Below are 27,588 nucleotides of genomic sequence, written 5' to 3'. Positions count from 1 at the left end.
ATGGGTCTGTTTATACCAAGGTAGTGTGCAGCAGGGCATTTCAAGTCAAATATTTTCCAATAGAAAAAGTGGAATGGAAACATAGATGGAAACATTGCACACAGCTTTTTATATTCTTTATGCATCTATATGAATACATTTTTCTATTGTATGATTTGAGTTTCTCCAGCAGATACGTTCTTTCCCACTAGGCCCGAGGAGCTCAGCTCCCTGCAGAACATCAGCAGTCGTTCTCTCCGCTTGCACTTTAGCCTGAACCGAGGCATCCACCAACACATCAATATCATGTTCGACTACTTCCACCTGTCTGTCGTCTCTATGGCCGTCCACGCATCCCTGGTTGCCCTGCACCAACCCCTCATCAGGTAACACACACACCCACCACTGTATAGGGAATAGGGTGTGACTTCGGACTGACTTGGATATATCATCACATTCATAAATAAGCATAAGTCTCTCTGGATAAGAGCGTCTGCTAAATGACTAAGATGTAAATCTACACTATATTTATCCAGCCTCTAGTTCAGACTTTGTCTTCAGTGCAGTTTAACTGAAAGGTGTTGACCAGTAAGGCCTGATTCCTTAATGGCTGTTGTCTGTTGTAGTTTCCCCCGGCTAGTGAAGAGTACATGGCTGAATCGCACCGCCCCCCAGCAGAGTAAAGACTCTGTCATCCCGGCCCTGGAGAATGTGGTGTTTGGAACCAGCTATGTCAAACAGCTGTCTGCTGATGTAAGTATAGATTAGGCCTCAGGGCTGTCTTCCTCTAAAAAAATGTTTCTCGTCTGAGTTGTCTGTTCTAAAACATGTATTTTTCCATACACACCCTATAAAATCAACTATATGTACTGAGCTTGTCTGATGCTTTAAGGGCACTGTGATTGAATAATTAAGACGCACAAATTACTCAAGACGGAGCCAGAGATCAACATAACCAAAAGAAAATACATTTTCATGACCCTCCTCCTCCCGCTCCTGCTATGACGTTTCCACGGGATCAGACCATGACATGCTTCCCTTTTATCGATGGGAGAAAGCTGGAAAGATTTTTCAAATACATTGAGGAACTATTGCCATTCTCAATGGATGTAAAAATATACTTTGTTCACCTGCTGTTTGAGGTAAAGAAATAAACACTTTGAGAAGCTCCACAGCTCATTAGTGGTGGTGAATTAAGACAATCACAGATACTATCAGACTTCCCAAATAGGCACATTTCTACATTTGCACACAGGCCAGGTAGCCTAGGTCTACTTCTATGGACAATCAGGTGCACGTCCTTAAACAATATTAACAGGAGCGCTCCAAACATAATACAATTAATAAATGGACCAAACTCTTAAATGGAATGAAATAAACCAAAACGTGTCTCTCACGAGTGTAGCATAGGTTGTGAGCTTTGCAAAACAACGTGTTCACTCTGACATGGAGAATGGTAATTACAAACCAATTAGTCCTCAACCTCCAGATAAATCAGTCATCTCTCACTAATGGCTTCTCGTAGCTCTTCTTCTTCCCTGACTGTAGGCCAAATTAGAATATGTTGAATCCATTAACAGAAATGACCGGAACAAAACAAACATAGATAGATGAGAATGAAAGGTACTACTGGTGTTGTGTGTCATGATGAATTGATAGAATTTAACAATCGAAGGGCAAACCATTCACACAGTTAATATGAAACAATGAATTGGCCGGAGAAGACGATTCTGAAGAGAGATGAGTCTTGTGCATCTAAGCCACACTTACCTTCTTAACGCCAACATTTTAAATGATACCCAAAGCATTATCTTCACACATACTGTATTGTAGGCCTAAGGAATACTCTTATACTCTAGACATTTATGGAAAACCAATGCAATTTCACTTATTTTCTCCATTCTATCAAATTGCTTGAGGTACCAAAGCAAACACCCTCTCAACTGAAGCCTGTCTTAGTGATGGACTGTGCCATCCCCGCTGCCTCCGCAACGGATTAGTCCACTGAGACAGGCAGGAATCAGACAGCTGTCTCGTGTGCCATGACAATATATCTAGATCTAAAGAAATCTTCTATAAGACTGAGTGTTCTGCTGCTAACTTCTATAGACTGCTGCTGTGTGAACAGCATATCAACCAAATAACCGACCCGTCTAGTACACCTTCATCCAGAAATCCTGTTGGAGGATTCACAGATTTCATACTTATTCCCCTCATAATTCCGGGAATCTTCCAACCGTGATGTCCTGCTGAAGTTATCTGTATTTTGTGACCCTTATTCTGCTAGTAATGACTTCTATAGGAACGAGTGTTCTGCTGCTAGTAATGACTTTTATAAGAATGAGTGTTCTGCTGCTAGTAATGACTTCTATAGGAACGAGTGTTCTGCTGCTAGTAATGACTATACTAGTGTTCTGCTGCTAGTAATGACTTCTATAGGACGAGTGTTCTGCTGCTAGTAATGACTTCTATAAGAACGAGTGTTCTGCTGCTAGTAATGACTTCTATAAGAATGAGTGTTCTGCTGACTGCTGCTGTAATGACTTCTAGGGACAAGCTGCTAGTAATGACTTCTATAGGAATGAGTGTTCTGCTGCTAGTAATGACTTCTATAGGAATGAGTGTTCTGCTGCTAGTAATGACTTCTATAGGAATGAGTGTTCTGCTACCAGGGACAAGCTGCTAGTAATGACTTCTATAGGAATGAGTGTTCTGCTGCTGCTGCTAGTAATGACTTCTATAAGAATGAGTGTTCTGCTGCTAGTAATGACTTCTATAAGACGAGTGTTCTGCTGCTAGTAATGACTTCTATAAGAATGAGTGTTCTGCAGCTGCTGCTAGTAATGACTTCTATAAGAATGAGTGTTCTGCTGCTAGTAATGACTTCTATAAGAACGAGTGTTCTGCTGCCAGTCATGACTTTTATAAGAACGAGTGTTCTGCTGCTGCTAGTAATGACTTCTATAGGAACTGACTGTTCTGCTGCTAGTAATGACTTCCATAAGAATGAGTGTTCTGCTGCTAGTAATGACTTCTATAAGAACGAGTGTTCTGCTGACAGGGACAAGCTGTACTTTATAAGAATGACTGTTCTGTCCAGGGACAAGGCTAGTAATGACTTCTATAAGACTGAGTTCTGCTGCTAGTCATGACTTCGATGAGATGGGGCTGCCAGGGACAAGCTGCTAGTAATGAATCTATAAGAAGCCAGGGACAAGCTGTAGGGAGAGATGAAGCCATTGTATTAGAGTAACTGGTTCTATAAGAATTGTAATAACACCGACATGGAGAAGGAGAGCTATAGCTAGTCCCCCCCACACACACACACAAGATTGGGTTGATGCCTGAATGCAACATGCTCACTGAAGTGGAATGCTAGAGACAATGCTCAGTCCCATTGTCACTCTAAGATACATGCAGCCAGACCTAATGGGGCAGCTCAGAACACACACACACACAAACCAGCCACAGCTCAGAAAGCAGTGAAATCCATCGACCTCTTCTCCTAGTTTTATAACTGCCATCCTCCTTAGTAATGGCTATCCAGTCAGTGGTACCATACAGGTTATTTCACATCATATTAATTGCAGGCAGTAAATGGAAGGGATAAGGTTATATGATTCATATTAATTGCAGGCTGTAAATGGAAGGGATAAGGTTATATGATTCATATTAATTGCAGGCTGTAAATGGAAGGGATAAGGTTATATGATTCATATTAATTACAGGCTGTAAATGGAAGGGATAAGGTTATATGATTCATATTAATTACAGGCAGTAAATGGAAGGGATAAGGTTATATGATTCATTTTAATTACACGCTGTAAATGGAAGGGATAAGGTTAAATGATTCATATTCATTACAGGCAGTAAATGGAAGGGATAAGGTTATATGATTCATATTAATTGCAGGCTGTAAATGGAAGGGATAAGGTTATATGATTTATATTAATTGCAGGCTGTAAATGGAAGGGATAAGGTTATATGATTCATATTAATTGCAGGCTGTAAATGGAAGGGATAAGGTTATATGATTCATATTAATTACAGGCTGTAAATGGAAGGGATAAGGTTATATGATTCATATTAATTACAGGCTGTAAATGGAAGGGATAAGGTTATATGATTCATATTAATTACAGGCTGTAAATGGAAGGGATAAGGTTATATGATTCATATTAATTACAGGCTGTAAATGGAAGGGATAAGGTTATATGATTCATATTAATTACAGGCAGTAAATGGAAGGGATAAGGTTATATGATTCATTTTAATTACACGCTGTAAATGGAAGGGATAAGGTAATATGATTCATATTCATTACAGGCAGTAAATGGAAGGGATAAGGTTATATGATTCATATTCATTACAGGCTGTAAATGGAAGGGATAAGGTTATATGATTCATATTAATTGCAGGCTGTAAATGGAAGGGATAAGGTTATATGATTCATATTCATTACAGGCAGTAAATGGAAGGGATAAGGTTATATGATTCATATTAATTACAGGCTGTAAATGGAAGGGATAAGGTTATATGATTCATATTCATTACAGGCAGTAAATGGAAGGGATAAGGTTATATGATTCATATTAATTACAGGCTGTAAATGGAAGGGATAAGGTTATATGATTCATATTAATTGCAGGCAGTAAATGGAAGGGATAAGGTTATATGATTCATATTCATTACAGGCAGTAAATGGAAGGGATAAGGTTATATGATTCATATTAATTGCAGGCAGTAAATGGAAGGGATAAGGTTATATGATTCATATTAATTGCAGGCAGTAAATGGAAGGGATAGAATGGCCAAGTCAAAGTCCAGACCTGAATCCAATCGAGAATCCGTGGAAAGAACTGAAAACTGCTGTTCACAAATGCTCTCCATCCAACCTCACTGAGCTCGAGCTGTTTTGCAAGGAGGAATGGGAAAAATTCAGTTTCTCGGTGTGCAAAACTGATAGAGACATACCCCAAGCGACTTACAGCTGTAATTGCAGCAAAAGGTGGTGCTACAAAGTATTAACTTAAGGGGGCTGAATAATTTTGCACGCCCAATTTTTCAGTTTTTGATTTGTTAAAAAAGTTTGAAATATCCAATAAATGTCGTTCCACTTCATGATTGTGTCCCACTTGTTGATTCTTCACAAAAAAATACAGTTTTATATCTTTATGTTTGAAGCCTGAAATGTGGCAAAAGGTCGCAAAGTTCAAGGGGCCGAATACTTTCGCAAGGCACTGTATTTGGAGATTTCACCAGATATGAAAGTTACCTAGCCTAGTGCGCTTCTGTGGCTTGGAGAAAATGGATGCCCATTAGAAAGATCTTTGCCCATTAGAAAGATCTTGGCCCATTAGAAAGATCTTTGCCCTTTGGAAAGATCTTGCCCTTGGAAAGATCTTGGCCCGTTAGGAAGATCTTGGCGTGTATGAAAGATCTTGGCCCGTTAGGAAAGATCTTGGCCCGTTAGAAAGATCTTGGCCCGTTAGAAAGATCTTGGCCCGTTAGAAAGATCTTGGCATAGACAAAGCAGCATAATAGTATCAATAGAATAAAAGGTAAACAATAGATTTGAAGTTAAGGAAGCAGCCATTACTTAGTAAACCATAAAGGAGTGCAATGAGGAATCCATTCTCTTCACTGTGACCTTGTTGTGACACACACAGTCAAGACATCTGTGACTTGTTATAGCCTGTTATGACCTGTTATTTATGACCTGTTATTAACACCCTGTGTGTCTCCCTCCCTTCAGGGCAGAACATTCCTGGTGTCAGACCAATGTCTGCAGCATGCATTTAGTCTTCACCACAGTCTCTGTGCCAGCCTACTGCTGGCCTACCAGGGCCTGTTTGGTTACTTCACCTCCGTCAGCAAGGACCTGCCCTCCTCACACCGCATGGAGCTAGGTAGACCTACACTACACCACGGTAACACTAGAAACAGTCAGTCACACACCCATCACATTGCCAGGTGGCTGCATGGACAAAAACAGTGTCAACTGAAATGGAAAGAATCTCCAGGATGTTGATGCTCCACAGATGTAATGGATCTGTGGCACTGACAGACTGGGTCATTCCCCCATAGTCCATTTATTACCTCAGTTTTGGCCTTGACATTACAACACTGGACCTGCAGCTTGATTTGACTGCAGGGTTTGAGTTGAAGAATTAGATTTAGAGAGCCCTGATACCCAGTGAGAGAATTACAGGACATTCAGCTATGTATTACACCCCATTACACCCCAACATGAACCAGAAACACACACCTCCAGCCTGCTGCCAGACTTTACTGTTAGAACGCTCTTGTTTAATGTTGTGCTCTTTCTCTCTTGCTTTTTCCAATGTCTGTATCTAGAATGAGTGATGTATTGTACATTTGTCTTCATCAACTGGCTGTGTTGTTTATCATAGTATTTGCATGTCATCATTTGCTCCCTGCTTCCTACAAAAATAATTCCTTTCAGCCGTTCTAGAAGGAAGTTGATGGTAGTAGTTGACTTGCTCACCTTTAGAGTCACAACATCAACTCTCCTCCCTACAACTAGCTGTGGTCTGGTGCTTCAGACTGTTAGTCACAACATCAACTCTCCTCCCTACAACTAGCTGTGGTCTGGTGCTTCAGACTGTTAGTCACAACATCAACTCTCCTCCCTACAACTAGCTGTGGTCTGGTGCTTCAGACTGTTAGTCACAACATCAACTCTCCTCCCTACAACTAGCTGTGGTCTGGTGCTTCAGACTGTTAGTCACAGTCACAACATCAACTCTCCTCCCTACAACTAGCTGTGGTCTGGTGCTTCAGACTGTTAGTCACAACATCAACTCTCCTCCCTACAACTAGCTGTGGTCTGGTGCTTCAGACTGTTAGTCACAACATCAACTCTCCTCCTACAACTAGCTGTGGTCTGGTGCTTCAGACTGTTAGTCACAACATCAACTCTCCTCCCTACAACTAGCTGTGGTCTGGTGCTTCAGACTGTTAGTCACAACATCAACTCTCCTCCCTACAACTAGCTGTGGTCTGGTGCTTCAGACTGTTAGTCACAGTCACAACATCAACTCTCCTCCCTACAACTAGCTGTGGTCTGGTGCTTCACAGACTGTTAGTCACAACATCAACTCTCCTCCCTACAACTAGCTGTGGTCTGGTGCTTCAGACTGTTAGTCACAGTCACAACATCAACTCTCCTCCCTACAACTAGCTGTGGTCTGGTGCTTCAGACTGTTAGTCACAACATCAACTCTCCCCTCCCTACAACTAGCTGTGGTCTGGTGCTTCAGACTGTTAGTCACAGTCACAACATCAACTCTCCTCCCTACAACTAGCTGTGGTCTGGTGCTTCAGACTGTTAGTCACAACATCAACTCTCCTCCCTACAACTAGCTGTGGTCTGGTGCTTCAGACTGTTAGTCACAACATCAACTCTCCTCCCTACAACTAGCTGTGGTCTGGTGCTTCACAGACTGTTAGTCACAACATCAACTCTCCTCCCTACAACTAGCTGTGGTCTGGTGCTTCAGACTGTTAGTCACAGTCACAACATCAACTCTCCTCCCTACAACTAGCTGTGGTCTGGTGCTTCACAGACTGTTAGTCACAACATCAACTCTCCTCCCTACAACTAGCTGTGGTCTGGTGCTTCAGACTGTTAGTCACAGTCACAACATCAACTCTCCTCCCTACAACTAGCTGTGGTCTAGTGCTTCAGACTGTTAGTCACAGTCACAACATCAACTCTCCTCCCTACAACTAGCTGTGGTCTGGTGCTTCAGACTGTTAGTCAGTCACAAAAAAATGTTTAATCCTGAACATGATCAAGTACTTATTAATCCATTCTAACTTTAGAGGGCATAGTAACAACAACAGCAAGGTTAAACATGCCCTTATATATGTGCCAATCACTCCTACTAGCCAAGCCCAGCATGCAAGTCCTTTATGAGCGAGTACTCAGAAGACCCTTCCCTCCAGACCAAAGGCACGTCTTTATAGGTATGTCCCCCCTACCTGAACCCTACCCTCCGTCCCTTCCCTCTACACTCAGTTCAACCTGCTTCTTCATATCTTTTCTTTTCCCGTTTGGTTTCTTTGCTTTCTCCTCTTGGTTCCTTTCTTTTTTCCCCACACACCTGGTAATCTTTCTGTGTGCTTCAATGCCTCAGTCTTTCAGTCACTATAACTCCTAGAGGTCAGTGCCTGTCATAGTCCTCTGTCTGTCATTTATTCACACACTTCCTTCTCCCCACAGGTGGGCCTTTTCTTTTCCTTTTCTGTCACAGTCATATCTCTGGGGGCCAGGTCTCTCTCTCTGTCTCTATCTGTCTCTCTTCTCCTTCTAGTCCTTTTCTGTCACAGTCATATCTCTGGGGGCCAGGTCTCTCTCTCTCTGTCTCTATCTGTCTCTCTTCTCCTTCTAGTCCTTTTCTGTCACAGTCATATCTCTGGGGGCCAGGTCTCTCTCTCTGTCTCTATCTGTCTCTCTTCTCCTTCTAGTCCTTTTCTGTCACAGTCATATCTCTGGGGGCCAGGTCTCTCTCTCTCTGTCTCTATCTGTCTCTCTTCTCCTTCTAGTCCTTTTCTGTCACAGTCATATCTCTGGGGGCCAGGTCTCTCTCTCTCTGTCTCTCTCTGGCTCTCTTCTCCTTCTAGTCCTTTTCTGTCACAGTCATATCTCTGGGGGCCAGGTCTCTGTCTCTCTCTGGCTCTCTTCTCCTTCTAGTCCTTTTCTGTCACAGTCATATCTCTGGGGGCCAGGTCTCTCTCTCTCTGTCTCTCTCTGGCTCTCTTCTCCTTCTAGTCCTTTTCTGTCACAGTCATATCTCTGGGGGCCAGGTCTCTGTCTCTCTCTGGCTCTCTTCTCCTTCTAGTCCTTTTCTGTCACAGTCATATCTCTGGGGGCCAGGTCTCTCTCTCTGTCTCTCTCTGGCTCTCTTCTCCTTCTAGTCCTTTTCTGTCACAGTCATATCTCTGGGGGCCAGGTCTCTCTCTCTCTGTCTCTCTCTGTCTCTCTTCTCCTTCTAGTCCTTTTCTGTCACAGTCGTATTTCTGGGGGCCAGGTCTCTCTCTCTCTCTGTCTCTCTCTGTCTCTCTTCTCCTTCTAGTCCTTTTCTGTCACAGTCATATTTCTGGGGGCCAGGTCTCTCTCTCTCTCTCTCTCTCTCTCTCTCTCTCTCTCTCTCTCTCTCTGGCTCTGTTCTTGTCTTCATCCATCTGATTGGCTCTTATGTCTAATGATACCGTTGATTTTCCAGCCTGTCTGTCAGACTTGAGAGATCTTTATATGATTCTGGAATTGACAACAAAAAGGACCTCTTTTAATGCTCTTTGTTTTGTTCTCCAGAGGAACTAGACGTTGAGAACCGTCTCACTGAGCTCTGTGATCAAGTCAAGGTACGATATTAGTTTCTGCCATCAGCTCACTGTCTGAGCCCTTTTCATAGTCAAGTCGATAGGTCTACTTAGTGGACTAATCACTTCCAGCACTATGGCAGGTCTCCCTGACCCAGCTTAAAGTCCTGGACTTAAACTCCTGGACAAAGTTCTTCATTGAGTATGATTGGATTTGAAATCAAATAGAGTTGTGCTGACCTCAAGGAAACATGGAAGAATTGGAACAGGGCCTGTGTTTGTGTTTTAGCTTGTCTTTGTGGCGCCCCCTGGTGTCTATACTGGGCTAATCCATGTCCCCCTCTCTCTAACAGCAGAGAGCGGAGAGCCCGGACGAGCTGGCAGAGCTGGTCAATATGAACCTGGCCCAGCTGTGTTCCCTCCTCATGGCCCTGTGGGGTCAGTTCCTGGAGGTGGTCTCACTGCAGGAGAATGTTGCTGCCCTGCTGGCTGTGGAGCATCACACACTCAGAGTGAGTAGATTAGCAGCACCGAGCACCTCACTAACCCTGCTGACCATGGTGCACCTCACTAACCCTGCTGACCATGGAGCACCTCACTGACCGTGGAGCACCTCACTAACCCTGCTGACTGTGGAGCACCTCACTAACCCTGCTGACCGTGGAGCATCTCACTAACCCTGCTGACCATGGAGCACCTCACTAACCCTGCTGACCATGGAGCACCTCACTAACCCTGCTGACCGTGGAGCACCTCACTAACCCTGCTGACCATGGAGCACCTCACTAACCCTGCTGACCGTGGAGCACCTCACTAACCCTGCTGACCGCGGAGCACCTCACTGACCGTGGAGCACCTCACTAACCCTGCTGACCGTGGAGCACCTCACTAACCCTGCTGACCATGGAGCACCTCACTAACCCTGCTGACCGTGGAGCACCTCACTAACCCTGCTGACCGCGGAGCACCTCACTGACCGTGGAGCACCTCACTAACCCTGCTGACCGTGGAGCACCTCACTAACCCTGCTGACCGCGGAGCACCTCACTGACCGTGAAGCACCTCACTAACCCTGGAGCACCTCACTAACCCTGCTGACCGTGGAGCACCTCACTAACCCTGCTGACCGTGGAGCACCTCACTAACCCTGCTGACCGTGGAGCACCTCACTAACCCTGCTGACCGTGGAGCACCTCACTAACCCTGCTGACCGTGGAGCACCTCACTAACCCTGCTGACCGTGGAGCACCTCACTAACCCTGCTGACCGTGGAGCACCTCACTAACCCTGCTGACCGTGGAGCACCTCACTAACCCTGCTGACCGTGGAGCACCTCACCCCTGCTGACCGTGGAGCACCTCACTAACCCTGCTGACCGTGGAGCACCTCACTAACCCTGCTGACCGTGGAGCACCTCACTAACCCTGCTGACCGTGGAGCACCTCACTAACCCTGCTGACCGTGGAGCACCGCACTAACCCTGCTGACCGTGGAGCACCTCACTAACCCTGCTGACCGTGGAGCACCTCACTAACCCTGCTGACCTCACTAACCCTGCTGACCGTGGAGCACCTCACTAACCCTGCTGACCGTGGAGCACCTCACTAACCTTGCTGACCGTGGAGCACCTCACTAACCCTGCTGACCGTGGTGCACCTCACTAACCCTGCTGACCGTGGAGCACCTCACTAACCCTGCTGACCGTGGTGCACCTCACTAACCCTGCTGACCGTGGAGCACCTCACTAACCCTGCTGACCCTGGAGCACCTCACTAACCCTGCTGACCCTGGAGCACCTCACTAACCCTGCTGACCCTGGAGCACCTCACTAACCTTGCTGACCGTGGAGCACCTCACTAACCCTGCTGACCATGGAGCACCTCACTAACCCTGCTGACCGTGGTGCACCTCACTAACCCTGCTGACCGTGGAGCACCTCACTAACCCTGCTGACTGTAATGCACCTCACTAACCCTGCTGACCGTGGTGCACCTCACTAACCCTGCTGACCGTGGAGCACCTCACTAACCGTGGAGCACCTCACTAACCGTGGAGCACCTCACTAACCGTGGAGCACCTCACTAACCGTGGAGCACCTCACTAACCGTGGAGCACCTCACTAACCGTGGAGCACCTCACTAACCGTGGAGCACCTCACTAACCGTGGAGCACCTCACTAACTGTGGAGCACCTCACTAACCGTGGAGCACCTCACTAACCGTGGAGCACCTCACTAACCGTGGAGCACCTCACTAACCGTGGAGCACCTCACTAACTGTGGAGCACCTCACTAACCCTGCTGACCGTGGTGCACCTCACTCTGATCATGTGTTCTCATTCTGGTCTCTTGCTCTCCTTATTTCAGGTGCGGAGATTTGCAGAGGCCTTCTTTTGTCTGGAACACCCGAGACAAACGGCACTGGCCTATCAGGAACTACAGTAAGACAAATTACTAACGTGTGTGTGTGTCCTGTGTGTGTGTGTCCTGTGTGTGTGTGTCCTGTGTGTGTGTGTCCTGTGTGTGTGTGTCCTGTGTGTGTGTGTCCTGTGTGTGTGTGTCCTGTGTGTGTGTGTCCTGTGTGTGTGTGTCCTGTGTGTGTGTCCTGTGTGTGTGTGTCCTGTGTGTGTGTGTCCTGTGTGTGTGTCCTGTGTGTGTGTCCTGTGTGTGTGTCCTGTGTGTGTGTCCTGTGTGTGTGTGTGTCCTGTGTGTGTGTGTGTCCTGTGTGTGTGTCCTGTGTGTGTGTCCTGTGTGTGTGTGTGTGTCCTGTGTGTGTGTGTGTCTCTGTGTGTTTATGATTAATTAACCACCAATTCACAATAACAGAAAATGAAGATTTGTACTGTTTTATTTTTCCCTCCTCACGTCTTCTCTCCCTCCTCTTCTCTCCCCTCCTCACGTCTTCTCTCCCCTCCTCACGTCTTCTCTCCCTCCTCACGTTTCTCTCCCCCTCCTCACGTCTTCTCTCCCCCTCCTCACGTCTTCTCTCCCCTCCTCACGTCTTCTCTCCCCTCCTCACGTCAGTGCTCACAGCCACCAGCAGATGACCACAGCCATCAAGAGTTCCTCCTACTTCCTGTCTCTACCACCACTTCCTGTTGCATGTGCCGACCTGGACGGGGACGTCAGCTCCCTGCCAATCATCTTCGAGGACAGATACCTGGACTCTATCACGGAAGGTCAGCGACAGCAATAGAAATAGAATGAAATAGATTCTGTTTCTATATTTCTATGAGTAACATGACAGACCGTTAGAGAGACAGCTATTTAAAGCAGGGATGTGATCACTTCAATTTAGAAAAGTCAGGAAAGTAAATATTGTTTTCGGGCTAGGTTATGATATATGTATAGAGGGTTATGTCATAAAAGCAGGAATTTGTGATTAATCAGGGAAAATCACATTCACGCTTTTACTTTAAAATATCAGTATCAATATCAATATCAAGTGCCTTGAACATTTGAAGTGAGACTGGAAAGTGGCAACATGGAAGTGTTTCTTTGTCTTTCTCTATGAATATATTTGGGCTGTTGTGTATCGTCTCTATTTTTTCTGTCTGTTGATTCAGTTTACTATGGCAACACCATTTCACCTAATGTAATTCTGTGTATATGTAAATCTACCTGGTGGATAAATGTGATTGAGATTTTCTCCATACTCTGGTTTCCCTGCTTCAGATCGGGACGGGCCGTGGCTGGGCACACACAACCCCCGGAGTGGCTCCACGTCCTCCGGTAACTCTAAGGCCTCGTCCTCTTCCACTGCAGCTGCCGCAGCATCCTTCCCCAGCCCCATCCTGGAGCCTCGGCCCCAACCATGATGGACACTACCTGGCCCGATGACTGCCCAGACCTGCCCAAGTCCAAAGGTGTGTTGTTGTTATTCATAGGAATAGTTACTATCATGATTACTACGCTAGATGTTCAGATGATAGTTACTGCGCTAGATGTTCAGGTGATAGTTGCTACGCTAGTTGTTCAGGTGATAGTTACTGCGCTAGTTGTTCAGGTGATAGTTACTATGCTAGATGTTCAGGTGATAGTTACTGCGCTAGATGTTCAGATGATAGTTACTGCTAGATGTTCAGGTGATAGTTGCTACGCTAGTTGTTCAGGTGATAGTTACTGCGCTAGTTGTTCAGGTGATAGTTACTATGCTAGATGTTCAGGTGATAGTTACTGCGCTAGATGTTCAGATGATAGTTACTGCGCTAGATGTTCAGGTGATAGTTACTACGCTAGATGTTCAGATGATAGTTACTGCACTAGATGTTCAGGTGATAGTTACTGTGCTAGATGTTCAGATGATAGTTACTGCGCTAGATGTTCAGGTGATAGTTACTACGCTAGATGTTCAGATGATAGTTACTGCACTAGATGTTCAGGTGATAGTTACTGTGCTAGATGTTCAGGTGATAGTTACTGCGCTAGTTGTTCAGGTGATAGTTACTACGCTAGATGTTCAGATGATAGTTACTGCGCTAGATGTTCAGGTGATAGTTGCTGCGCTAGTTGTTCAGGTGATAGTTACTACGCTAGTTGTTCAGGTGATAGTTACTGCGCTAGTTGTTCAGGTGATAGTTACTGCGCTAGATGTTCAGATGATAGTTACTGCACTAGATGTTCAGATGATAGTTACTGCGCTAGATGTTCAGGTGATAGTTGCTACGCTAGTTGTTCAGGTGATAGTTGCTACGCTAGTTGTTCAGGTGATAGTTGCTACGCTAGTTGTTCAGGTGATAGTTGCTACGCTAGTTGTTCAGGTGATAGTTGCTACGCTAGTTGTTCAGGTGATAGTTACTACGCTAGACGTTCAGGTGATACTTACTACGCTAGACGTTCAGGTGATAGTTACTACAGTACGCTAGACGTTCAAGTGATAGTTACTACAGTACGCTAGACGTTCAGGTGATAGTTACTACAGTACGCTAGACGTTCAGGTGATAGTTACTACGCTAGGCGTTCAGGTGATAGTTGCTCGCTAGACGTTCATGTGATAGTTGCTACGCTAGCGTTCAGGTGATAGTTGCTACGCTGACGTTCAGGTGATAGTTGCTACGCTAGACGTTCACGTGATAGTTACTACGCTAGACGTTCAGATGATAGTTAGTACAGTACGCTAGACGTTCAGGTGATGGTTACTACAGTACGCCAGACGTTCAGATGATAGTTACTACAGTACGCTAGACGTTCACGTGATAGTTACTACGCTAGACGTTCAGATGATAGTTAGTACAGTACGCTAGACGTTCAGGTGATGGTTACTACAGTACGCCAGACGTTCAGCTGATAGTTACTACAGTACGCCAGACGTTCAGATGATAGTTATTGTGTGCTCTGCCCCCAGTGAGTACTGTCCCAGTCTATATGTCTTGGTAAATGTGGCACTGACAAATCCTTGACAATGCTTCCTTGAATAGAGTGGGAACCATGATGTTTTATCAGTTCATCTGAAGCATGTTGGGTTTGTGATAAAACTCCTTAAATATAAAACACATGCTTTTTCTTTGTATTAAAGGCAAGTCGGTGAAACTGAAGAAGAACACCAAGACTGAGAGGGAGAACGCCAAGAAGCTCATCAGACAGGGATCCAAGGACTCGGTGGTTCTGGTGGCTTATAAGAACCTGGGGAAGGCCGCTAACTCGGCTAACCCTTCACAGCTAACACATGGAGAAACTGACCGTGACAGAGAGACCCAGGGACAGGGAGAGGCTGGCCTGAAGCAGCAGAGGGAGGAGAGGGAGCAGGGGGAGAGGGATGCCTTGCTGGGGGTGACTGGGGGAGACTCCAACACTGACCTAAGGACTAGGATCTCCAAATATTTTCCTGAGCCTGGTGCTACCACCGCCGCTGGACAGGCAAATGCTGTTCTTAATTTTGACTCTCTCCTTGAGGATGACGTCCTAGTAGCTAGTGGTGTGGCTAGCCAGAAAGGCTACTTCACAGCCTTAGTGAGCTTGGACACACAGAACAAGCCGGCCCAGGCTGGTCCTGGAGCTGTAGCCGGATTAGCCACCACAGATAATAACCAAGTAATTAACAAAAATGCTGCCACTGACCACTGCAGCCAGCAGCTGCCCGATCACTACACGCCTGGTTCTACCGCCACTGGACTCAGGCACATCGAGGTCCAACCCAGTGACAAGGACCCGTACCAAGGAGACACAGTGACAGTTCTCCTGCCCTGTCGGACGGATGGGGATGGGACCTCCAAAAGAGATATCCCAGAAATCACCCAGACAGACCTGTGTATGTCCGACTCTAAACAGCTTGCAATGAGAGACTGGAGTTCTGAGGTGTCTGACAGGCCTGGGGGTAGAGAGGTAATGACAGAGGTTAGTCAGAGGCCAGGCCTGGTGCTTCTACAGCAGGTGAAAGGTGATTGTATCAGGCTGCCACCAGACGGAGGTGCTGCTGTCCCCAGTGCCTCCTCCCGCCTCTCCGACTCTGGTATCGAGAGCGAGCCCAGTTCCTTCGCTATCCAGCTGGCTACCCAGGGTGGGGCCGTAGGGCTGGCTGGGGCCCCTGCGACTGAGTTGGGCCCCCAGCAGGCCGAACGACCCCTACTCAGCCCTGCTCCCGGCCCGTCCAGCCCACCTCTGTCCATAAGGGCAGCATGGGGACTGGAGAGGGCCTCAACCCGGAGAGCACAGTCAGCGCGGTCAGCGGCGTCCAGTCTTCCCTCACCTCCATCAACTCGCTGCCCTCGGATGACGAGGGGGAGGGGGGTACGTCTGTGTCCAGGGGCTCCAGCAGTGCAGGAGGAGGGGAGGCCGAGGGCCACCAGGCCCAGGGGGAATGAGGAAGTCCAGTGTTCTGGTACAGGAGCAACAGAGCCTGGTGTTCTCTGGAGAACCACCAGCATCTGTCCCAACACGCTGCTCTGTACCCAGCCAAACGCACCCCGACGCTGGGTTGGGCCTCAACACCACTGCTAGTGGGGGTTCTGCATCTCAATATCTGCCTCCTAGGACTTTTTCCTCAACCTCTGAGTCAACACTTAACACTGATCCCAGGTTGTTAACAGGTTCCTCTGAGGGGGCCGTAGGGGGTCCAGGTGCCCCCCGTAGTGAGCCCCAGACAGCCTCCTACCCCTCCTCTAACTCCACCGCCAGCAGCAGTGACCTGGTCAAGAAGGGACTGGTAGAAAACTACTTTGGCTCGCGCTCCAGCACAGACGTCTCAGAGATCAGCCCTGTAGAGACGTCAGCTATCACCCTGGGGATACTGTCTGGAACGGGGCCGCCTGTAGAGGAAGACGAGGAAGAGGACAACGAGATGATAGAGAACGGCTTCTACGAGGAAGGAGATGGCTTGGCGTTCGTGAACGGTGTCGTTGACGAGGAGGAGGAGGAGGATGAAGGAGTTGGAGGGGCAGTAGGAAGGAGTCTGTTGTTTGAACAGTTGGGACTGGACCATGTTCAGGAGCCCAGGGGTATTCCCCCAGGCTATGGTGCCCCTGTCCGCTCCCCCCTGGCCCCCAGCTCAGTGGGCTCTTCCCAGGGGAGACTTCTAGTCCCTACCCCCTCCACCTCCCTCACATCCAACAGCCTGCGCTGGTATGACAGCGCCCCCACACCACAGATGAAAGCGTGAGTCCACAGTCTAGTCATCTCATGTCCTACAGTCCACAGTCTAGTCACCTCATGTCCTACGGTCCACAGTCTAGTCACCTCATGTCCTACGGTCCACAGTCTAGTCACCTCATGTCCTACGGTCCACAGTCTAGTCACCTCATGTCCTACGGTCCACAGTCTAGTCACCTCATGTCCTACGGTCCACAGTCTAGTCACCTCATGTCCTACGGTCCACAGTCTAGTCACCTCATGTCCTACTGTCCACAGTCTAGTCATCTCATGTCCTACGGTCCACAGTCTAGTCACCTCATGTCCTACGGTCCACAGTCTAGTCACCTCATGTCCTACTGTCCACAGTCTAGTCATCTCATGTCCTACGGTCCACAGTCTAGTCACCTCATGTCCTACGGTCCACAGTCTAGTCACCTCATGTCCTACGGTCCACAGTCTAATCACCTCATGTCCTACGGTCCACAGTCTAGTCACCTCATGTCCTACGGTCCACAGTCTAGTCACCTCATGTCCTACGGTCCACAGTCTAGTCACCTCATGTCCTACGGTCCACAGTCTAGTCACCTGTCCTACGGTCCACAGTCTAGTCACCTCATGTCCTACGGTCCAGTCTAGTCACCTCATGTCCTACGGTCCACAGTCTAGTCACCTCATGTCCTACGGTCCACAGTCTAGTCACCTCATGTCCTACGGTCCACAGTCTAGTCACCTCATGTCCTACGGTCCACAGTCTAGTCACCTCATGTCCTACGGTCCACAGTCTAGTCACCTCATGTCCTACGGTCCAGTCCACAGTCTAGTCACCTCATGTCCTACGGTCCACAGTCTAGTCACCTCATGTCCTACGGTCCACAGTCTAGTCACCTCATGTCCCACGGTCCACAGTCTAGTCACCTCATGTCCTACGGTCCACAGTCTAGTCACCTCATGTCCCACGGTCCACAGTCTAGTCACCTCATGTCCTACGGTCCACAGTCTAGTCACCTCATGTCCTACGGTCCACAGTCTAGTCACGTCATGTCCTACTGTCCACAGTCTAGTCATCTCATGTCCTACGGTCCACAGTCTAGTCACCTCATGTCCTACGGTCCACAGTCTAGTCACCTCATGTCCTACGGTCCACAGTCTAATCACCTCATGTCCTACGGTCCACAGTCTAGTCACCTCATGTCCACAGTTCCATAATTTAGTTTCTGCTCCTTTGATGGTTATGTCTTAAGCCTTAGCTAGGGAAATGTTGCTCCGTTAACTTGACTGTATTAGGTTGATTTGACAGGGACGATGCACCATTTGCACATTAATGTGGTTCTTTGTGGCTCAGTCTGTAGATAATGGCGCTTGCAACGCCAAGGGTCGTAGGTTCGATTCCTGTTGGGACCACCCATATGTAGAATGTATGCATGCATGACTGTAAGTCCATTTGGATTAAAGCATTTGCTATATGGCATATACACTGAGTGTACAAAACATTAGGAACATCCTCTTAATATTGCATTGCACCCCCCCTCCCCTTTTGTCTTCAGTTCTTCACACAAACCGGTGCACCTGGAACCTACTACCATACCCTTTTCAGAGGCACTTTAATGTTTTGTCTTGCCCATTCACCCTCTGAATGGCACACATACACAATCCATGTCTCAATTGTCTTAAGGCTTAAAAATCCTTATTTAACCTGTCTCCTCTCCTTCATTTACACTGATTGAAGTGGATTTAACAAGTGACCTCAATAAGGGATCATAGCTTTCACCTGGATTCACCTGGTCAGTCTATGTCATGGAAAGAGCAGGTGTTCTTAATGTTTTGTACACTTAGTGTATATGCTCAGTGTACAGTAGTAGAATTATTATGATTATCATAATAGCTTATATTATTAATCAACATTACTGGCCAGGTAAATAATAAAAATGTCTTCCTTATCCTCGTGGTGTAGTTTTGTTGCGGCCAAAGAGGAGTTGAAGCAGCTGAGACTACCAGGGTTCCTGTACAGTGAGGTGGGAGACCTGGCCTCCAGTGTCCCTTACTTTAGCCTGGAGGAGGATGACAACTGTGACGAGGGCATCCACCTCATCGTCTGTGTCCACGGCCTCGATGGTAACTCCACTTTATCCATTTAGTCAAATAATCAACCCATCTTGTTATCTGCTTCAGTTCTTTTGGCACAGGACATGTTGTGGTCCGATATATTGAAAACCGATCTGGGTTCAAATACTATTGAAATCATTTCAAAACCTTTACCTTGGCTTGATCAAGCTTGATTTGGCAAAGGAACCAATAGGAAAGCCCCAGTAGTAGTGTTCCAGACAGGTTAATGCATCACTCATAGTATTTGAAAGAGTTAAAACGGTATTTGAACCCAGGTCTAATGTGAAATATCTTGGGTGTTCCTTCATTCTGTGTCTTCCAGGTAACAGTGCTGACCTGCGTCTGGTGAAGACCTACCTGGAGCTGGGCCTACCTGGAGCTAGGATAGACTTCCTCATGTCCGAACGCAACCAGGTAACTAACCATAGTGTACCACACCTGAACCAACCGACACTACCTCATTATGGTACACCTGAACCAACTGACACTACCTCATTATGGCACACCTGGACCAACCACACTACCTCATTATGGTACACCTGAACCAACCGACACTACGTCATTATGGTACATCTGAACCAACCAACACTACCTCATTATGGCACACCTGAACCAACCGACACTACATCATTATGGTACACCTGAACCAACCGACACTACCTCATTATGGTACACCTGAACCAACTGACACTACCTCATTATGGTACACCTGAACCAACTGACACTACCTCATTATGGTACACCTGAACCAACCGACACTACCTCATTATGGGATACCTGAACCAACCACTACCTCATTATGGTACACCTGAACCAACCGACACTCATTATGGTACACCTGAACCAACCGACACTACCTCATTATGGGATAACTAGGAGAATGAGTGACACCTGAACCTACCTCATCTGCCTCTTTACTTCACATTATTATGGGACACCTGTATTTCAAGTACATTCGTACTTGAATGACAATCAACAATGGATGGTTAATTTCTTCTAGTTTCGTCTCATGGGAGTGCAGTTTCGTCTGTATCCTCTTATGCAAGTGCAGTAAACAATGCCTTGTCCTTGTCAGTCTGTAGAACTTTAGGTCTGACTTTTTGTTGTTTTCCCCACAGAATGACACGTTTGCTGACTTTGAACAGATGACAGACCGGCTGTTGGATGAAATAGTTCACATTCAGATCTACAACCTCACCGTCTCTAAGATCAGGTACATATGGGTTTGTCAGGTCTACAACCCACTCACTGTCTCTAAGATCAGGTACATATGGGTTCTTCAGGTCTACAACCTCACCTTCTCTAAGATCAGGTACATATGGGTTCTTCAGGTCTACAACCTGAACCTCACTGTCTCTAAGATCAGGTACATATGGGTTTGTCAGGTCTACAACCTCACTGTCTCTAAGATCAGGTACATATGGGTTTGTCAGGTCACCCTCACCTGAAGATCAGGTACATATGGGTTCTTCAGGTCTACAACCTCACCTTCTCTAAGATCAGGTACATATGGGTTCTTCAGGTCTACAACTTACAACCTCACTGTCTCTAAGATCAGGTACATATGGGTTCTTCAGGTCTACAACTCACTGTCTCTAAGATCAGGTACATATGGGTTCGTCAGGTCTACAACCTCACCGTCTCTAAGATCAGGTACATATGGGTTCCTCAGGTCTACAACCTCATCGTCTCTAAGATCAGGTACATATGGGTTCACCTAAACCTCACTGTCTCTAAGATCAGGTACATATGGGTTCGTCAGGTCTACAACCTCACGGTCTCTAAGATCAGGTACATATGGGTTCTTCAGGTCTACAACCTCACTGTCTCTGAGATCAGGTACATATGGATTCTTCAGGTCTACAACCTCACCGTCTCTAAGATCAGGTACACATGGTTTCGTCAGGTCTACAACCTCACCGTCTCTAAGATCAGGTACATATGGGTTCGTCAGGTCTACAACCTCACCGTCTCTAAGATCAGGTACATATGGGTTTGTCAGGTCTACAACCTCACTGTCTCTAAGATCAGGTACATATGGGTTCTTCAGGTCTACAACCTCACCTTCTCTAAGATCAGGTACATATGGGTTCTTCAGGTCTACAACCTTACAACCTCACTGTCTCTAAGATCAGGTACATATGGGTTTGTCAACAACCTCACTGTCTCTAAGATCAGGTACATATGGGTTTGTCAGGTCTACAACCTCACCGTCTCTAAGATCAGGTACATATGGGTTCTTCAGGTCTACAACCTCACCTTCTCTAAGATCAGGTACATATGGGTTCTTCAGGTCTACAACCTTTCACTGTCTCTAAGATCAGGTACATATGGGTTCTTCAGGTCTACAACCTCACTGTCTCTAAGATCAGGTACATATGGGTTCGTCAGGTCTACAACCTCACCGTCTCTGAATCAGGTACATATGGGTTCCTCAGGTCTACAACCTCATCGTCTCTAAGATCAGGTACATATGGGTTCGTCAGGTCTACAACTCACTGTCTCTAAGATCAGGTACATATGGGTTCGTCAGGTCTACAACCTCACGGTCTCTAAGATCAGGTACATATGGGTTCTTCAGGTCTACAACCTCACTGTCTCTGAGATCAGGTACATATGGATTCTTCAGGTCTACAACCTCACCGTCTCTAAGATCAGGTACACATGGTTTCGTCAGGTCTACAACCTCACCGTCTCTAAGATCAGGTACATATGGGTTCGTCAGGTCTACAACCTCACCGTCTCTAAGATCAGGTACATATGGGTTTGTCAGGTCTACAACCTCACTGTCTCTAAGATCAGGTACATATGGGTTCTTCAGGTCTACAACCTTACAACCTCACTCTCTAAGATCAGGTACATATTGGTTCGTCAGGTCTACAACCTCACTGTCTCTAAGATCAGGTACATATGGGTTTGTCAGGTCTACAACCTCACCGTCTCTAAGATCAGGTACATATGGGTTCGTCGGGTCTACAACCTCACCGTCTCTAAGATCAGGTACATATGGGTTCTTCAGGTCTACAACCTCACCGTCTCTAAGATCAGGTACATATGGATTCTTCAGGTCTACAACCTCACCGTCTCTAAGATCAGGTACATATGGGTTCTTCAGGTCTACAACCTCACCGTCTCTAAGATCAGGTACATATGGGTTCGTCAGTCTACAACCTCACTGTCTCTAAGATCAGGTACATATGGGTTCTTCAGGTCTACAACCTCACTGTCTCTAAGATCAGGTACATATGGGTTCGTCAGGTCTACAACCTCACCGTCTCTAAGATCAGGTACATATGGGTTCTTCAGGTCTACAACCTCACCGTCTCTAAGATCAGGTACATATGGGTTCGTCAGGTCTCTACCTCACCGGATCAGGTACATATGGGTTCGTCAGGTCTACAACCTCACCGTCTCTAAGATCAGGTACATATGGGTTCTTCAGGTCTACAACCTTACTGTCTCTAAGATCAGGTACATATGGGTTCGTCAGGTCTACAACCTCACTGTCTCTAAGATCAGGTACATATGGGTTCTTCAGGTCTACAACCTCACTGTCTCTAAGATCAGGTACATATGGGTTCTTCAGGTCTACAACCTCACCGTCTCTAAGATCAGGTACATATGGTTTCTTCAGGTCTACAACCTCACGGTCTCTAAGATCAGGTACATATGGGTTCTTCAGGTCTACAACCTTACTGTCTCTAAGATCAGGTACACATGGGTTCGTCAGGTCTACAACCTCACTGTCTCTAAGATCAGGTACATATGGGTTCTTCAGGTCTACAACCTCACTGTCTCTAAGATCAGGTACATATGGGTTCTTCAGGTCTACAACCTCATCGTCTCTAAGATCAGGTACACATGGGTTCTTCAGGTCTACAACCTCACTGTCTCTAAGATCAGGTACATGGGTTCTTCAGGTCTACAACCTCACTGTCTCTAAGATCAGGTACACATGGGTTCTTCAGGTCTACAACCTCATCGTCTCTAAGATCAGGTACATATGGGTTCTTCAGGTTTACAACCTCACTGTCTCCTCTTCTTTAATTGTCCCCCTACTATGGGTGCTATAGTCTGAAGTGTGTCCCTCTCCTCTTCTTCATCTGCGCTGATGGAAAGAAGTAATAATGGGATGGGTAGAAGCAACATAGTGGATCTCTAGCACCCATGAAATGGGTCCAGTCAAGTCAGTCAGTCACCCTTTCCCACTGTCCAGTCAGTCACCCCTTTCCCACTGTCCAGTCAGTCACCCCTTTCCCACTGTCCAGTCAGTCACCCCTTTCCCACTGTCCAGTCAGTCACCCCTTTCCCACTGTCCAGTCAGTCACCCCTTTCCCACTGTCCAGTCAGTCACCCCTTTCCCACTGTCCAGTCAGTCACCCCTTTCCCACTGTCCAGTCAGTCACCCCTTTCCATCAGTGCAGATGGAGGAAAGAAGACATAGAGTTGAATCAGCTTAATACTATTGAGATGCCCCCAGGTGTATAACAGTGCTCTCCACATCCATCCATATTTAATTGTCCCCCACCATGAAATCGGGAGGGGATCTGTCTCGGTCCTTTAATATGTTAGGCCCTCATGATATCTCAGAAACCACTGGCCCAATTCTGAGGAAACTTGGGTGAATGATGTATCTTGCCAAAGAGATCTGTCATTTACAAAATTACACTGATTGGCCTAAGCTATAGGGTGGCTGCGTCATTCGTGGGGGGACGACATGTTTACTGTTACCTTGTTTGATTTGCGCTCCTGCGTGATCTCTGACCTGTATCTATATTCTCTGTTTCTCAGCTTCGTAGGCCACTCCTGGGGAACCTGATAGTTCGTTCAGTACTGACCAGACCCAGGTTTAAATGTTACCTGAGCAGACTTCACACCTTCCTCTGTCTGGACCTCACCTGGGTACCCTGTACAACAGCTCTGCTCTGGTCAACACAGGTATGTCTCTCTACACTATACCCTCTACAGCAGGGATCATCACCTAGATTCAGCCGCGGAGCGATTTGTTTATTTTCTGGAGCGGATGGTTGGGGAGGCCGGAACAATTATAAATAATATTCAAATTGACCGCAAGAAGCCCAAATATATATGTTTGACTAAAACATAACTATTTCAAACCTTGCTTATATTTGTATAAGATCATGTGTGTTTGATGCGTGGGAATACTTGGGAACACATTTCCTGGTGTTCTTAGCATCTTTTATGTCCAACGATGAAAATTCAACATACAATTTGTATTTATTTATTTTTGCTCAGAAAACTTAGGAGGGGGAAATAAAACCATCCATGGGACAAAATCGGACCACTGGCCACCAGTTGGGATTTTGAAGAATCTGACAAATATCCTACCTCATTAGATTTATTTAGTTCATGCTCGCAGTGTGTTTGTGAGATGCTGTACAAAAGGCAGTTTTAAAACCGCCCCGTGACTCCTGCAGCGTCTACAGACATCCACCAAACAAGCAAAAACCCACTCTGAGAATGAGTGTGACAACTGATAGCCCATCTATAAGTGACTGTCAGTCAATCAGGTGGCTAGCTGCCTGCAGAGACTTCTATTGCAGAAAATATGAAGGGCTCTGGCTAGTAGTACTTAGCCAGTTAGAAAGATGATGTAACAAGCTAACATTTAAACAGATCCTACCTCAGCAGGAGAAAAAAAATAGGCTACTAAGTTATAATAACTGTGGTTTACAGAGAGTAGGTTACTGAGCCAGACAGTGATGTGGCGCTCAGTGGTGAGGCTGAGGCAGGCTACAATGCATGCAAGAGGAAGCAGAGGAGACATATAGACAATACTTTCAAACCTCTACGGGCTAGGGGGCAGTATTTTCACATTCGGATGAAAAGCGTGCCCAGAGTAAACTGCCTGCTACTCAGGCCCACAAGCTAAGATATGCATATTATTAGTAGATTTGGATAGTTTCTAAAACTGTTTGAATGATGTCTGTGAGTATAACAGAACTCATATGGCAGGTGAAAACCTGAGAAAAATCCAACCAGGAAGTGGGAAATCTGAGGTTTGTAGTTTTTCAACTCATTCCCTATCGAAAACACAGTGTAAATTGGGTCATATTGCACTTCCTAAGGCTTCCACTAGATGTCAACAGTCTTTAGAACGTTGTTTCAGGCTACTATTGTGAAAGGGGGCAAATTAGACCAGTCAGAGTAGGTGGCTCAGTTGAAAGCTATGAGTTGTTTATCGCGCTGCTGTGAGCACGAGCTCTGTTCCCTTTCTTTCTAAAGACAAAGGAATTGTCCGGTTGAAACATTATTGAAGATTTATGATAAAAACATCCTAAAGATTGATTCTATACATCGCTTGACATGTTTCCACGAACTGTAATGGAACCTTTTGGACTTTTCGTCTGGACTTAGTGCCCGCGCCTTGTGCATTTGGATTGGTGAACTAAACGCGCGAACAAAAAGGGGAGGTATTTGGACATAAAGATGAACTTTATTGAACAAAACAAACATTTATTGTGGAACTGGGATTCCTGGGAGTGCATTCTGATGAAGATCATCAAAGGTAAGTGAATATGTATAACGCTATTTCAGACTTTTGTGGACTCCACAACATGGCGTATATCTATATGGCTTGTTTTGGTGGCTGAGCGCTGTACTCAGATTATTGCATGGTGTGCTTTCGCTGTAAAGCTTTTTTGAAATCTGACACAGCAGTTGCATTCAGGAGAAGTTTATCTTTAAAAACACAGGATACAACATTCAATTTAAAAGCTCCGAGCTTACAATTTTTATTTTATTTTTATGTATACTATATCAGGAAAGTGTACTGTGAAAATGTTGAATGTATACTCCCCTTTAACTACGACACTGTGCTACGCTCAGTCAAGGAAACAAGTATTGTCTCCGCTCCCTGATTGATTTAGTCAGTCTTTAACCCCTGTGTTCCTCCTCCTTCCTCCCTTCCCAGGCCCTGTGGTTCATGCAGAAGTGGAAGAAGTCTGGCTCCCTGCTCAGCTGACCTGCAGAGACCACTCTGATCCCAGACAGACCTTCCTCTACAAACTTAGCAAGAAATCTGAGTGAGTTGAGCAGAGTAAAGATCATTTGTTGTTGATGTTTTCAATTTTAATTTGTTACATTGTTAACGCCTGGTATCAATCTGTTCTTCTGGGCATTTAAATGAAGCTTGTTGTCTATTGTTACATGAATAACAGGTGTGCTGTGTCAATGTATTGTGGCAGGTCTTCATCACTTCAGGAACGTGGTGTTAGTGGGCTCTCTGCAGGATCGTTACGTCCCATATCACTCCAGCCAGGATAGAGATGTGTAAGACAGCCTGAAGGACAAACAAACAGGTGGGCCCTACATATTTATCAGAGCAGGCCCCAAACATGTGTCCTACAGGACATTTGTTCACAGTGTAGACAAGCTACTGGACCAATAGCCTGGTTCACTCTTGCTGCTGCTTGCTGTTGGGGCTTTGCTAGGCCGGTTACAGTTAAGCACTTTGTGACAACTGTTGATGTTGAAATGGCTTCATGAATACATTTGATTGATTGTTGTCATATATGGCTCAGTTGGTTAGAGTATGGCCCTTGCTAACACCAGGATTGTGGGTTTGATTCCGGGCCACCAGATGTAAAATGTATGCTACGCTTCTAAATGGAGTTTATTCTTCTTCTTATGCTCTCTGTCACTCCTTTTTTCTCTTTAATCTTCTCCTTCCCTACCCCTCTCTCCCTCCCCCTCTCTCCTCCCCTCTCACTCCCCCTCTCACTCCCCCTCTCTCCCTCCCCCTCTCCTCCCCTCTCTCCTCCCCCTCTCTCACTCCCCCTCTCTCCCTCCCCCCCTCTCTCCCTCCCCCTCTCTCACTCCCTCTCTCCTCCCCCTCTCTCCACTCCCCCTACCCCCTCTCTCACTCCCCCTCTCTCCTCCCCCTCTCTCCTCCCCCTCTCTCACTCCCCCTCTCTCTCACTCCCCCTCTCTCACTCCCCCTCTCTCTCACTCCCCCTCTCTCACTCCCCCTCTCTCACTTCCCCTACCCCCTCTCTCACTCCCCCTCTCTCCACTCCCCCTCTCTCACTCCCCCTCTCACTCCCCCTCTCTCTCACTCCCTCTCTCCTCCCCTCTCTCACTCCCCCTCTCCCACCCCCTCTCTCACTCCCCTCTCTCACTCCCCTCTCTCACTCCCCTCTCTCACTCCCCCTCTCTCTCCCTCCCCCTCCTCTCTCCTCCCCTCTCTCACTCCCCCTCTCCCCTCTCTCACTCCCCCTCCCCCTCTCTCACTCCCCCTCTCTCACTCCCCCTCTCTCACTCCCCCTCTCTCTCTCACTCCCCCTCTCTCCCTCCCCCTCTCTCTCACTCCCCCTCCCCTCTCTCACTCCCCCTCTCTCTCTCACTCCCCCTCTCTCACTCCCCCTCTCTCCCACTCCCCCTCTCTCCCTCCCCTCTCTCACTCCCCCTCTCACTCCCCCTCTCACTCCCCCTCTCTCACTCCCCCTCTCTCCTCCCCTCTCTCACTCCCCTCTCTCACTCCCCCTCTCTCACTCCCCTCTCTCACTCCCCTCCTCTCTCTCCCCCTCTCTCACTCCCCTCTCCTCCCCCTCTCTCCCACTCCCCTCTCTCAC

The 27,588-nt window shown here is 46.8% G+C and overlaps 1 pseudogene; it reads left to right on the top strand.

Moving 5' to 3' along the window:
- LOC135534548 (protein FAM135A-like) lies at positions 1–26,316 on the top strand (annotated as a pseudogene).
- Positions 26,317–27,588: the final 1,272 nt, after the last annotated feature.

The sequence above is a fragment of the Oncorhynchus masou genome, unplaced genomic scaffold (assembly GCF_036934945.1).
Source record: "Oncorhynchus masou masou isolate Uvic2021 unplaced genomic scaffold, UVic_Omas_1.1 unplaced_scaffold_3555, whole genome shotgun sequence".
Classification (NCBI taxonomy): Eukaryota; Metazoa; Chordata; class Actinopteri; order Salmoniformes; family Salmonidae; genus Oncorhynchus; species Oncorhynchus masou.
Note: the sequence above shows the minus strand (reverse complement) of the source record. Positions and strands in the feature narration are given on the sequence as shown.